The sequence below is a fragment of the Phalangium opilio genome, unplaced genomic scaffold (genome assembly GCF_054372755.1).
Source record: "Phalangium opilio isolate 3A_F unplaced genomic scaffold, DU_Popi_V2 ptg000217l_1, whole genome shotgun sequence".
Lineage (NCBI taxonomy): Eukaryota > Metazoa > Arthropoda > Arachnida > Opiliones > Phalangiidae > Phalangium > Phalangium opilio.
This window is the reverse complement of record NW_028324218.1, coordinates 3,425,209-3,438,890: the sequence shown is the minus strand read 5'-3', so window position 1 is coordinate 3,438,890 and position 13,682 is coordinate 3,425,209. Positions and strand designations below refer to the sequence as shown.

Here is a 13,682-nt window from a genome sequence, read left to right as displayed (position 1 = left end):
AACGTTAAAGCCGCAATCTTAATTAACTTTCTATGGTCATCGTACCGTCCTATCAATGTTTTGCCTTAACGTTTAATTTCAAACAGACCACACTGCGCCACGCCCCCTTTATATAAGACCTTAATATTACAGAGTGCACTGATGAAAACAGCCATATCTCAGGGCCAAAAGCTTCTTGCAAATGTTCCGATGGAAGATACAGTTATTGCCTCAGTGCTGGCAGATGCTATTGTCGTTAAAAGTGTTCATCTTGATGTGTAATATTTTCAAGAATAAAGATTAAGATTGTTAATCTCAATAATTACGTTCATTCAATCTCTATATGCTTAAAACCGTAGCCCTAAAGTTCACTTAACTTCGCCTCATGATGAGGGTAGTTTTCAAAAGATGAGGCCCTCATCTTTTGAAAACTACCCCTAAACAAGAGTACAGTATACATTTACTTTTGCTTTTTAGGCTTAAATGTTAGGCCTAATATCATAGCAAAAAGAAATAGAGGTTTGGGAATTTTCGCCTAAACTTATTACGCAGTTTCCTCCCGATTGGGGCGCTGGAGTTTCATACAAGATTAACGTTCCACCGTTCCCCTTTTCCAGTCCAATGCAAAGACACCTTGTCAAATACCGTAGAAATCTATTCGAAACCCCCGTTTAAGTAGACCAGAAAGCGCGCGCAAAAACAAAAGAGCTCGTTCTACTTAACGAGAGCGCTAACGTTCAACAAGTGCCAGATGTTACCGTCATACGTCCCCGTCTTCAACACGCTAACAAGTTAGGCTGACTTTATTAAAACATAGACCTCGTTAATATCAAGTTAAGTTTGGAGCGGGGTAGGAACAGCGCATTCCGTGTAGTGTAGCTTAAAACGCTGGTATGACTGAGTGAGGTTCCTTAGGCCTTGGCAGTGGTTGTCCGAGATGGAATCCGATCGATGGTGCTCGTGATTGGCCTATTTAGGTCAATATTACAAGCCTATTTACTAATCATCCAATCAGATTAGGAAATTCCGTAATATTCGATACCGGATTGAACGAGTGGGATAAAAATTGTTAAGCCTAATTTGAAAACTTCATGTCCACAAACTGATTTCATCCATTGTGTCTTAAGGAGATTGCTAAGCCTAACTTGAAAACTTATTTTGAACCATTCATGTCTACAACTGATTTCCATTCATTGTGCCTTAAGGAGATTACTAAGCCTAACTTGAAAACTTATTTTGAACCATTCATGTCTACAACTGATTTCCATTCATTGTGCCTTAAGGAGATTACTAAGCCTAACTTGAAAACTTATTTTTAATCATTCATGTCCAAAAACGTATATCCTCCATTGTGCCTTAAGGAGATTGCTAAGCCTAATTTGAAAACTTATTTTTAACCATTCATGTCTACAACTGATTTACATCCATTGTGGCTTAAGAAGATTGCTAAGCCTAATTTGAAAACTTATTTTTAACCATTCATGACTACAACATATTTCCATTCATTGTGGTTTAAGAAGATTGCTAAGCCTAATATGAAAACTTATTTTTAACCATTCATGACTACAACAGATTTCCATTCATTGTGGTTTAAGAAGATTGCTAAGCCTAATATGAAAACTTATTTTTAACCATTCATGACTACAACAGATTTCCATTCATTGTGGTTTAAGAAGATTGCTAAGCCTAATATGAAAACTTATTTTTAACCATTCATGACTACAACTGATTTCCATTCATTGTGGTTTAAGAAGATTGCTTAGCCTAACTTGAAAACGTATTTTTAACCATTCATGCCACAACAGATTTAATTTATTTTAGCTTAAGAAGAAGATTGTTAAGCCTAATTCAAACTTTCTAGGAACCTAATTGCTTGTAACTGGGAGCATCACGTCATTGTAAGGGCGGGAAATTACCTTTTGTGTTTTTGTTTATGGACGGAGTTGACCGTAACATTGACCGCTACCTACAGAGAAAACGTTCAATTTAATTTGTGGAGACCACAGGGTACTAGGAACCTTTGTTTGTTAATTAGTACTAGTTTAGGATGTAATTTGTTTTGCTATAGATAAATACCTACACTTTCTTATACCTAAAAATAGAAAGATTGTTCCATACAACTCTGTGACGTCATGTTTGCTTTGTTTTAGGATTTACTATAGATACAATAATATATGATTATCTTAAATATTTATTTTGATGTTAATTTTAATTCAAGGCGCAAAAAAATTCGCCAGTTTCATTCACAGGAAGTGCGTAACTCATATTCAATGTCATTTTATACAAATTCCCAATATCAGTTGACACTATTGATAAAGGTTAAACTCTACCTGTTATTTCACGACTTTATATGCCAGGAAATAATTTTTAATTGTCATTTCAATTATATCTCTTTTTTTTCTCTCTATATATAAAGCTCAAATAACTAAAGGGAAAATTTAGTTTTTAAGCTGTATTTTTGGTAGACGGTTCGATTAAGCAGAAATATATCAACTTAAATATGATTGCAGTTAAATTAATGTTAATTAATGTTTTAATTGTAATAGTGTCTTCGCAGATTAATCAAGAACTCGTTAATTATCCAATAAGTAAGTGAAATACTTGGTTTTATTAATTAAGAAATATTTTTCGTTGAAACTAAAGCAAGTAGTCCACTTAGCCTTGCGAAACCGTATCGTTACCGTTTTAAGTTCGTAAATCATCCGAAAGAGGGCGCCCATTACCTAAGTCCGAAAGCATTGTTTAAGAAACGTTATCAGATGGCGTTCTGTTCGTATTCGGATACGTGACGTTACGTTAACGATACGGTTTCGCAAGGCTTAGTGGACTACTTGCTTTAGTCTGAACTAACTTATTTATTCACCTATTTATTTCTATTTATTTTCCTATTTATTTAGCTATTTATTTAGCTATTTATTTTCCTATTTATTTAGCTATTTATTTTCCTATTTATTTAGCTATTTATTTCTATTTATTTACCTATTAATTTATTTAAATACTAATAAATTTACCCCTTTATTTATTTATTTATTTTAGCATGTGATACAAGCCTGCCAATAGATGACCAATGCAGCCCTACTTTCCCCGCATGTGGCGATGGAATGGTCACCTGCACTTCGGCCAATCCAGGGACTTGTTACCCTGAATTGGACACTTGCGGTACATGTCAATGCTCACCTAATACCAATATCGGTTGGAACATAAAATGAACTTTAGAACCGACTACATTATAACCCTTTACTTTTAAATATTGTTTTCTCTAATAAATAAATAAATAAAACATATCCCTAGCGTCTCAATAAAATCAAATACTATAGTAAAAAGTCCCTAATAATAATAAATTTATTTTAATTTTTATCATAGTAAATATATCGAAATAATACAGATTTTAATAAGAATATTTTCAAATTAAGTCTGCATTATTATTTGAACTAGAGGTACTGTACTATATTGTACAGGTGATGCCAAGCTCTCCTTTCTACCGCTCGCGACTATTATTATTTGAACTAGAGGTACTGTACTATATTGTACAGGTGATACCAAGCTCTCCTCTCTCCGGCTAACAACTACCGTCAGTACGCATGCGCCAACCCTAGTAAAACGCGCGCGATCTCTCAACTTTGAACAACTGGTAGAAAAATCGGGCTAACAGCAAAAACCTAGTAACTCTAAACCAAAAAATTTATCTACTTTTGTCCCAAATAAAATGAATTAAGTTTGAAGTATTCTGACTCAATTCAGTTCCAAACCTAATAACAAATGATTGGCAACCCTGAACCACGGCTAAACTTAACAAACAGGGGGAGGAAATTTCTCTAGTCCCTTTAGAACGAGTTTATCTATATTAAGTCTAAAATTTTTCAAGAAAAAAATGGTAAAATTGAAGTTTAAATTCCAAAATTTCATTATGGAACATTAAAACTTCACGAGATTTAATATAAAGTTAAAGTTTTCAATATTAACTTTGACTTTTTAAAATAAAATTTAAATGTTCCGTGTATTTTAGCAATTTTAAACTTAGTTTAATATTAACCTCAAGACCCGATTATTTCACGCCATTTACTGCAAAACTTTTCTGAAATTGAGAATTTTAAAATTGGTTTTGGTTAGGCCTACCATAGCAACTTTATTACTTCTTATAATAAATTCTCCAAATGTATTTTTTTTTATTATTATTTTTTTTTTTTCCAAGAAATATTTTTTACTAAATTGAAGGGATACTTATGGGGTGTGGTGGCTAGAATATTTTATTCTCTTTTTAATTGAATGAGCGTATAAAATAATAAACATGATTCAAATTACTAATATTCATTATTTTATACCCTCTTTCAATTAAAATAAAGAAAGAAAAATTTATCCTTGAAGTATCCCTTTAAACTACAAGATTAAGGCCCAAAATCTAATTGGTTCTCGTTAGGAATACCACGTGACTGTAATGGCAGGAAATTACCTTTTCTTTCTGGACGGAATGACCAAGTAATTGACCGCACGTTACTGAGAGAAACGTCCAATTTAGTTCCCAAGGTATATTCCGACCAGAATCTTTGATTTAATTCAACAAGGGCAAAAGGAATGACCTTCAGCTCCATTTCCTAATTAGAAATTAGGACAGGATAGGAAATTGAGTTTTCTTGGTCTAATAACGATTATCCAACTTTGTGACGTCATTCCTACCTTATACATTCCTAATTTGATATACATTATGGACGGACATATTATAAATTGGTGGTCAATCAGCCAATAGTTTTTTACAAACTAGTTAATTAGTCAATATTTTTTCTTAAAATCGGTAAATATTGAAGACTGTCTTGTGACGCCAAATATTCAGTGTTACCTCCAAATTATTTTTACCATGAATTGATACGAGTACTTCTCCTCGAACTTTCCAGGGTTGTACAGTGGTCTAATTATAACGGAACTTTTACGGGAACACGATGATATAGTGAATTTAAATACATTATCTCATGAACAAACCGTCGTGCAGTTAGAGGTTGGCACAATAAACCTGGCACCAATCTCTCAACAGAACAGCAAATACGTTGTAACTCCACCCAAATACGCAAAATTCAACCGGAGTAGTTAGGTATAACACTAGGAATGCATACAGATAAAAGGAATCATTGTGTTCCCATATCTAAACGTTTAATTTTACACGGGGTTTGTGGGTATTCCGGGCTTGAGAACTTACTATCCCCATCACGCCTGATAATTCCGATGGCGTCTTTCTAACTGTGTGCCTGCAGCTTTCATTGCTTTTGATCCCAGCGCTCTGATTAACTTAGCTCCTCCCATAAAACTCGCCTAGATACAATAATAATTTGACTGACTACACAATGATTCATTCCCATTAGGTGTATAGATTCATGATAACAGACATTCAAGGATGAATTTGAACGAATTCATGACACAGTACAGATGGTGAAGAATATTTCCCAATGTTTCATATAACAAGCACGTGTAATAAAACCACTCGGAAAAATAAAGTAGTAACTCCCTAAAAAACCACGTATCTTTTTGAATATTTCAGATGAATAACGTACGATGTTTTTGGCAGATACGACGTTTTGCCATGGAGTTGTTTTACTTCGAGAGCGCGTGCAGTTTAAAAATAGTTGATAGTATGTATGTCACGAGATTCATCGACAAAATTTTGTATAAAAGAGCGTATTCCGTTGCCGAGTCATCACACTCTCTCTCTCGGAGAACTTCGAAGTCAACTTTAAACTCTACGCTCTTCAACTCGCGGGTAAGTAAGAAAACTTTGACTGACTATTTTATAAACGGCATTTTTAACTTGTAAAAAATGCTTCAAAATTTTTTTCTCTCTATTTTAATCGATTTTATGTTTAAACTCGTTTAATTTAGGAATTAGTCGGTTTAGTTTTCGAAATATGGGACTTGGGTTTCATTACGTTAACTAATCGGTCGATATCGGTTTCGTCGGGTTAAATAATCGGTCGATGTCGGTTACGTCGGGATACATAATCGGTCGATGTCGGTTTCGTCGGGTTAAATAATCGGTCGATGTCGGTTACATCGGGTTAAATAATCGGTCGATGTCGGTTACATCGGGTTAAATAATCGGTCGATATCGGTTTCGTCGGGTTAAATAATCGGTCGATGTCGGTTTCGTCGGGTTAAATAATCGGTCGATGTCGGTTACATCGGGTTAAATAATCGGTCGATGTCGGTTACATCGGGTTAAATAATCGGTCGATGTCGGTTACATCGGGTTAAATAATCGGTCGATGTCGGTTACATCGGGTTAAATAATCGGTCGATGTCGGTTAATTAAAGGGGATAACACCGCGTGTCACTAAAGATCTATTGTTTAATTTAAAACTTTCTTTCTGAACTGAAAAGAAAACAATGTCTCGAGGAATCCTGATTTGTCTCTTATTTGCTTGTTGCGTCGCCATTTCGATGGCCGAACAAGGAAGCGGTAAGTTGTTTAACGGAATTTCTCTAGTTTCACTAAACTTTAAAAGAATAAAAATCATGTTTTCTCGTGATTTGAAATCAAATAATTTTCTTAAAGTGTGTTCTGCGCGTAGTAAAATTTGTAACTGCGATAATAAAACAAAAGTAGGTAACTGCGTAAAAGCCGTATGCAACTGCGAAAATGGTAATATAATTACTGAAGTTTTTTAAATCCTATAGAAAAAAAAGTATGGGCTGGGTTATTCCAAAAAAAAAAAGAAGGGCAATTATAGTTTGCCGAAGTACAATCATGCAGTGGGACATGGTTCTTCTTTGGAAAATCAACCAAACTCGAGTACACACCTCCTAACACAAGTTATGATGAACATTGGAAAGAGTGTTTTATGGATTATACCTTAATTATATTAGCATTGTCTTATAGTTTCATAAGGGGGTCATCCATAAAACACTGTTTCCAATCAATGTTCATAACTTTAACTTGTGTTAGGGGGTGTATAGTACATGTCCCTTATGGGGGGGGGTCAAACAAAATCGGTGTGGTCATCGAAGTATAGATGTTAAATACATTTTCAGACTCGAGATTGATTGATTGATTGATTGATTTCCCATAGAACTTACCACACATGCATCCCACTGCATGATTGTACATCGGCAAACTATAATTACCCTTAACCCTTTATGGAATGAACACTCGCCTGTATAGAATGATCTGTAGACGCGAGTTGAATGTCTTTAAATGTTTCATGTGTTTATATTTACAGATTGCTCTGATAGTAGAAATGAAGACAAAGCTTGCAAGTGCCCAGACAAAACTGGGATATGCGGACAAGACAAAACGTGCAAGTGTGATTAATTAATTCATTATTAACATTAATTATGTTTGGTTTAAAAATGTTAATTTTTTTTTCCAATCTAATATGTATTTTTCTTTCGAATAAAGTTTGTTACGCGCTCTATAAAATTATTGTCAATCGTTATTTACCAAAAACATTTTAAAAAAAATTTTACATCTATGACCACACCGATTTTGTCCCCACAAGGGAAGTACATCCCCTAACACAAGTTAAAGTTATGAGCATTGGATGGAGTGTTTTATGAATGACCCCCTTAATTAAATTAGTAATCATTGTATTTCAATGTTTCTTAATTTTTAATTAAGGGGACAATCCGTAAAACACATCCTTCTTATATATATGTAAAGCCAATATGAAATAGTATGTTCAATAAATGCGTTTCAAATCCTAATATGAAACCCTTCTTTATACTTAAATAAGTTTAAGTTAGGGTTAATTTACTTCTTACCATAATTTAAATTAATATACTTTCACTATTATTATTACGTCAAAAGGTTTCTTAGAAATATAACTTCACAAATCGAGGAAATGCCCTTGGAAAATCCTATCGTCTCAAAACACATGTCAATCCGGTTTAGGACTAAATACAGCGTGTTCTTGGTAAGTCTTCCAAAAAATAAAGGCATAGATTTGGTGATATGGGCTCCCAAACACTACACTGATTGGCCCCCAAAAACAAGGTAATAACAGAAGGGGATAATAGAAGATGTGTATCCTCTTAAAGGGGCAGTTCGGACCGTGGGACAAACGACGATCTTCCTCATAGAGCTTAGCATAGCGGGTGGGTAAAAAAGGAGAGGGGGTCGGTCAGCCCCTTTAATATACTTTAGTTATGTAACGTGAATGAATCCTCCCAGTTGAGGGAATTACCCTTTTTGATAATTGGCTCTCCCGCTCATCAAACTTAATTAAGATGGGTGCTAGGGCGAATTCTATAACTGTTTTTGGTATTTACTAAATCCCCATTCAGCAATCAACCAGGCACAAACCTTGATTGTCTTGACGTGGGGGGACAAAAATTAACCCACAAGCGCATGCATGCGCCTTGGTAAATTGTTAAGCGCTATTTATATGGCAGACTTACGAGAAACACATAATTTAATAGTTATTTTGTTATTACAAGATGTCAAAATCTTTCTTCGAAATTATGTGTCAGAAAAAATTCCTTATAAAAACCACAACACAGAGACGATATTATTTTAGTTCGATCTTGTCTCGTTTTGAACTACAAGTTAAAATCAGTATTTGAATTTCAATACTTCAGTTGAATATTATAACTTGTAAAATGGGTTTCAAATTGTTAACCGTTTTCGGGGTTTTGTTTTTGATTGGTTTAATTGCCAATACGGTGGAATCAGTCTCCAGAACCGGTGACCGTAAGTTAATTATGTTACTTTTTAAACGCGACGTTTCATAATTCAACCTAGTTTTTTTCTTAAAAATCAATTTGAATTTAAAATTGAAGTCTGTAGGATTGGTAGAGATTAGGGTTTCATTAAAGGGAGGGTGAAGTAGAAAATCAAGTGATTTTTTATCGATTCTCCTTCTAATTATAAGACCAGTCTGCATAGTGAAACATTCAGAAAATACTTCCGAATGATTTTAAAATTCAAGTTAGGTTCAGATTTTAAGGATAATTTTAAACAAGGACTGCCGACCAATCGCGTAACGCCCTGCCTTTTTGTTAACAAAATTCTCGTGGCACGTTCCGTGTTGAATGAAATTTATCACGAGATTTGATAAAATTCACGCGCGACGTGATAATCGTGGCGCGAGACATGGAGCGAGAATTTTGTTAATAAAAAGGCAAGGCGTTACGCGATTGGTCGCAGGACCTTCTCTAAATCAGTCAATTATTTTTCTTTTTAATATTTACAAATTTTTAATATTGAAAAGAGTCTTGTCACGTCAATATTCAGCGTTATTTTCAAATTAATCCCAATTAAAATTAAAATTACTTTTAATATAAATTTAAACGAGTACTTGTTCTGGAACATTCCAGGGTTGTACAGTGGTATAGTTCTAACATGTAAGAGTAGAACTTAGCGGGAACACGAGAGATGATGTAGTGAATTTATATACATTATCACATGAATAAACGAGTTCAGTCAGAGTTTTCTCTCAACGGAGCAGCAAATATGTTGTAACTCCACCCAATTATGCAAAATTTAAGTATGAAACTAGGAATGCATACAGTTAACAGGAATTATTGTGTACTCATATCTAAAAGTTTATTTTTATACCGGGTTTGTGGTATTCCGGGCTTGAGAACTTACTAGCTCGATCCATAAAATTCTGTCATAGACGTAACATGGAGGCTGTATCCTATTCAATGTTGGACGGGAAACTGTCGTTATTCATGTAGTCCTTGCTTTTTAAGGGAATTATAGCATGAATTTAGTAAACATGGCTGAGAGTCAACGTAAGATTCATTTATGTCGTCTGCTCGCGGGTCATAGGTCGGGGGACTCGGGGTTTTTTTTTTTTTTTTGCTCCTTTATTTATGACGAGCTAGGGCCTAAGTGACCTTTCAGCTCCAACTTTAAATTGTTGTTGTTTTGTTTTCATCATTTCGAACTTAGAAGAGCTTATTTTTAAAAATTATTAATAAATCTAATAACAGAAAGACGGGTAATACATATTGACGTTGGTAGTTAATTATTAAAATTAAATTGTTACATAGATTTTCAGTCTAAGACTGTCAATTTGAGTTACTAAGCCTCGGACTTAAGCAGCCGAACTAGACCGTTGAAAATCTCTCCCGCCCATAGTTGTTCTATATAACAAGCACGTGTAATTAAACCACTCGGAAAAATAAAGCAGTAACTCCCTAAAAACCACGTATCTTTTTGAATATTTCAGATGAATAACATACAATGTTTTTGGCAGATACGTCGTTTTGCCATGGAGTTGTTTTACTCCGACATCGCGTGCAGTTCAAAAATAGTTGATATTGTATGTCACGAGATTCATCGACAAAATTTTGTATAAAAGAGCGTATTCCGTTGCCGAGTCATCACACTCTCTCTCTCGGAGAACTTCGAAGTCAACTTTAAACTCTACGCTCTTCAACTTGCGGGTAAGAAAACTTTGACTATTTTATAAACGGCACTTTTAACTTGTAGAAAATAATTCGAAATTGTTTTCTCTCTATTTTACTCGATTTTATGTTTAAACTCGTTTAATTTAGGAATTAGTCGGTTTAGTTTTCGAAATATGGGACTTGGGTTTCATTAAGTTAACTAATCGGTCGATATCGGTTTCGTCGGGTTAAATAATCGGTCGATGTCGGTTACATCGGGTTACATAATCGGTCGATATCGGTTACGTCGGGTTAAATAATTCGTCAATGTCGGTTACATCGGGTTTCATAATCGGTCGATGTCGGTTACGTCGGGTTACATAATCGGTCAATGTCGGTTACGTCGGGTTACATAATCGGTCGATATCGGTTACGTCGGGTTACATAATCGGTCGATATCGGTTACGTCGGGTTACATAATCGGTCGATATCGGTTACGTCGGGTTAAATAATCGGTCGATGTCGGTTACGTCGGGTTAAATAATCGGTCAATGTCGGTTACGTCGGGTTACATAATCGGTCAATGTCGGTTACGTCGGGTTACATAATCGGTCGATGTCGGTTACGTCGGGTTACATAATCGGTCGATGTCGGTTACGTTGGGTTACATAATCGGTCGATATCGGTTTCGTCGGGTTACATAATCGGTCAATGTCGGTTTCGTCGGGTTAAATAATCGGTCAATGTCGGTTTCGTCGGGTTAAATAATCGGTCGATGTCGGTTTCGTCGGGTTACATAATCGGTCGATATCGGTTTCGTCGGGTTAAATAATCGGTCGATGTCGGTTTCGTCGGGTTACATAATCGGTCGATATCGGTTTCGTCGGGTTACATAATCGGTCGATATCGGTTTCGTCGGGTTACATAATCGGTCGATGTCGGTTACGTCGGGTTACATAATCGGTCGATGTCGGTTACGTCGGGTTAAATAATCGGTCGATGTCGGTTACGTCGGGTTAAATAATCGGTCGATGTCGGTTACGTCGTGATAAATAATCGGTCGATGTCGGTTACGTCGGGTTAAATAATCGGTCGATTTCGGTTACGTCGGGTTAAATAATCGGTCGATGTCGGTTACGTCGGGTTAAATAATCGGTCGATGTTGGTTACGTCGGGTTAAATAATCGGTCGATGTCGGTTTCGTCGGGTTACATAATCGGTCGATATCGGTTACGTCGGGTTAAATAATCGGTCGATGTCGGTTTCGTCGGGTTACATAATCGGTCGATATCGGTTACGTCGGGTTAAATAATCGGTCAATGTCGGTTACGTCGGGTTAAATAATCGGTCGATGTCGGTTTCGTCGGGTTACATAATCGGTCGATATCGGTTACGTCGGGTTAAATAATCGGTCGATGTCGGTTTCGTCGGGTTAAATAATCGGTCGATGTCGGTTACGTCGGGTTAAATAATCGGTCGATGTCGGATACGTCGGGTTAAATAATCGGTCGATTTCGGTTACGTCGGGTTAAATAATCGGTCGATGTCGGTTAATTAAAGGGGATAACACCGCGTGTCACTGAAGATCTTTTCTTTAATTTAAAACTTTCTTTCTGAACTGAAAAGAAAACCATGTCTCGAGGAATCCTGATTTGTCTCTTATTTGCTTGTTGCGTCGCCATTTCGATGGCCCAACAAGGTGAAAGTAAGTTGTTTAACGGAATTTCACACGTTTCACTAAACTTTAAAAGAATAAAAATCATGTTTTCTCGTGATTTGAAATCAAATAATTTTCTTAAAGGGTGTGGTCCGGGTGATCTTTATTGTGAGTGCGATGAAAGAAAAATTGGTCGATGCGTAAACAAACTATGCAACTGCGAAAATGGTAATATAATTACTGAAATATTTTAAATCCTATAGAAAAAAAGTAGGGGCTGGGTAGTTCCAAAAGAAGAAGGGCAATTATAGTTGGCCGAAGTACAATCATGCAGTGGAATACATATGGTTCTTCTTTGGAAAATCAACCAAACTCGAGTACACACCCCCTAACACAAGTTATGATGAACATTGGAAAGAGTGTTTTATGGATTATACCTTAATTATATTAGCATAAGGGGGTCATCCGTAAAACACTGTTTCCAATCAATGTTCATAACTTTAACTTATGTTAGGGGGTGTACAGTACATCCCTTAAGGGGTCAAACAAAATCGGTGCGGTCATAGAACTGGTATAGATGTATAAAACATTTTCGGACTCGAGATTGATTGATTGATTGATTGATTTCCCATAGAACTTATTACCATCCATGGACCCCACTGCATGATTTCGGCAAACTATAATTACCCTTACCCCTTTTTGGAATGGGAACACCTTCCTGTATAGAATATTACTCCTCTCTCTCTCTCTCTCTCTCTCTCTCTCTCTCTCTCTCTCTCTCTCTCTCTCTCTCTCTCTCTCCCTCTCTCTCTCATGATCTGTAGACGCGAAATAAATGTCTTTCAATGTTTCACGTGTTTATATTTACAGATTGCTCTAAAGGTATTTTGACATCAGGCTTCGCTTGCAAGTGCCCAGACAAAACTACAAGTGTATGCCGAATCAGAGCCTGCAAATGTTAAGATTAATTAATTCATTATTAACATTAATTATGTTTGGTCAGGGATCCCTGGTTTGGTTTAAAAATGTTGATTTTTTTTTCAATTTCTAATAGGCTATGTATTTCTCTTTCGAATAAAGTTTGTTACGCGCCCTATAAAATTATTGTCAATCGGTAAAAATTTTACATCTATGACCACACCGATTTTGTCCCCACAAGGGAAGTACATCCCCTAACACAAGTTAAAGTTATGAGCATTGGATGGAGTGTTTTATGAATGACCCCCTTAATTAAATTAGTAATCATTGTATTTCAATGTTTCTTAATTTTTAATTAAGGGGACAATCCGTAAAACACATCCTTCTTATATATATGTAAAGCCAATATGAAATAGTATGTTCAATAAATGCGTTTCAAATCCTAATATGAAACCCTTCTTTATACTTAAATAAGTTTAAGTTAGGGTTAATTTACTTCTTACCATAATTTAAATTAATATACTTTCACTATTATTATTACGTCAAAAGGTTTCTTAGAAATATAACTTCACAAATCGAGGAAATGCCCTTGGAAAATCCTATCGTCTCAAAACACATGTCAATCCGGTTTAGGACTAAATACAGCGTGTTCTTGGTAAGTCTTCCAAAAAATAAAGGCATAGATTTGGTGATATGGGCTCCCAAACACTACACTGATTGGCCCCCAAAAACAAGGTAATAACAGAAGGGGATAATAGAAGATGTGTATCCTCTTAAAGGGGCAGTTCGGACCGTGGGACAAACGACGATC

The 13,682-nt window shown here is 35.7% G+C and overlaps 1 protein-coding gene and 1 long non-coding RNA gene across 2 annotated transcripts in view; one reads left to right on the top strand and one right to left on the bottom strand.

The window, feature by feature from the left end:
• The window catches only part of LOC149615708 (synaptotagmin-10-like), a 71,762-nt gene that overhangs the window by 28,624 nt on the left and 29,456 nt on the right, over positions 1 to 13,682 (bottom strand). The window lies entirely within an intron of this gene.
• On the top strand, positions 12,109 to 13,324 carry LOC149615711 (uncharacterized). Its single transcript, XR_016376039.1, has 2 exons — positions 12,109 to 12,181; positions 12,824 to 13,324. It is a non-coding gene; the product is annotated as an uncharacterized LOC149615711 (long non-coding RNA).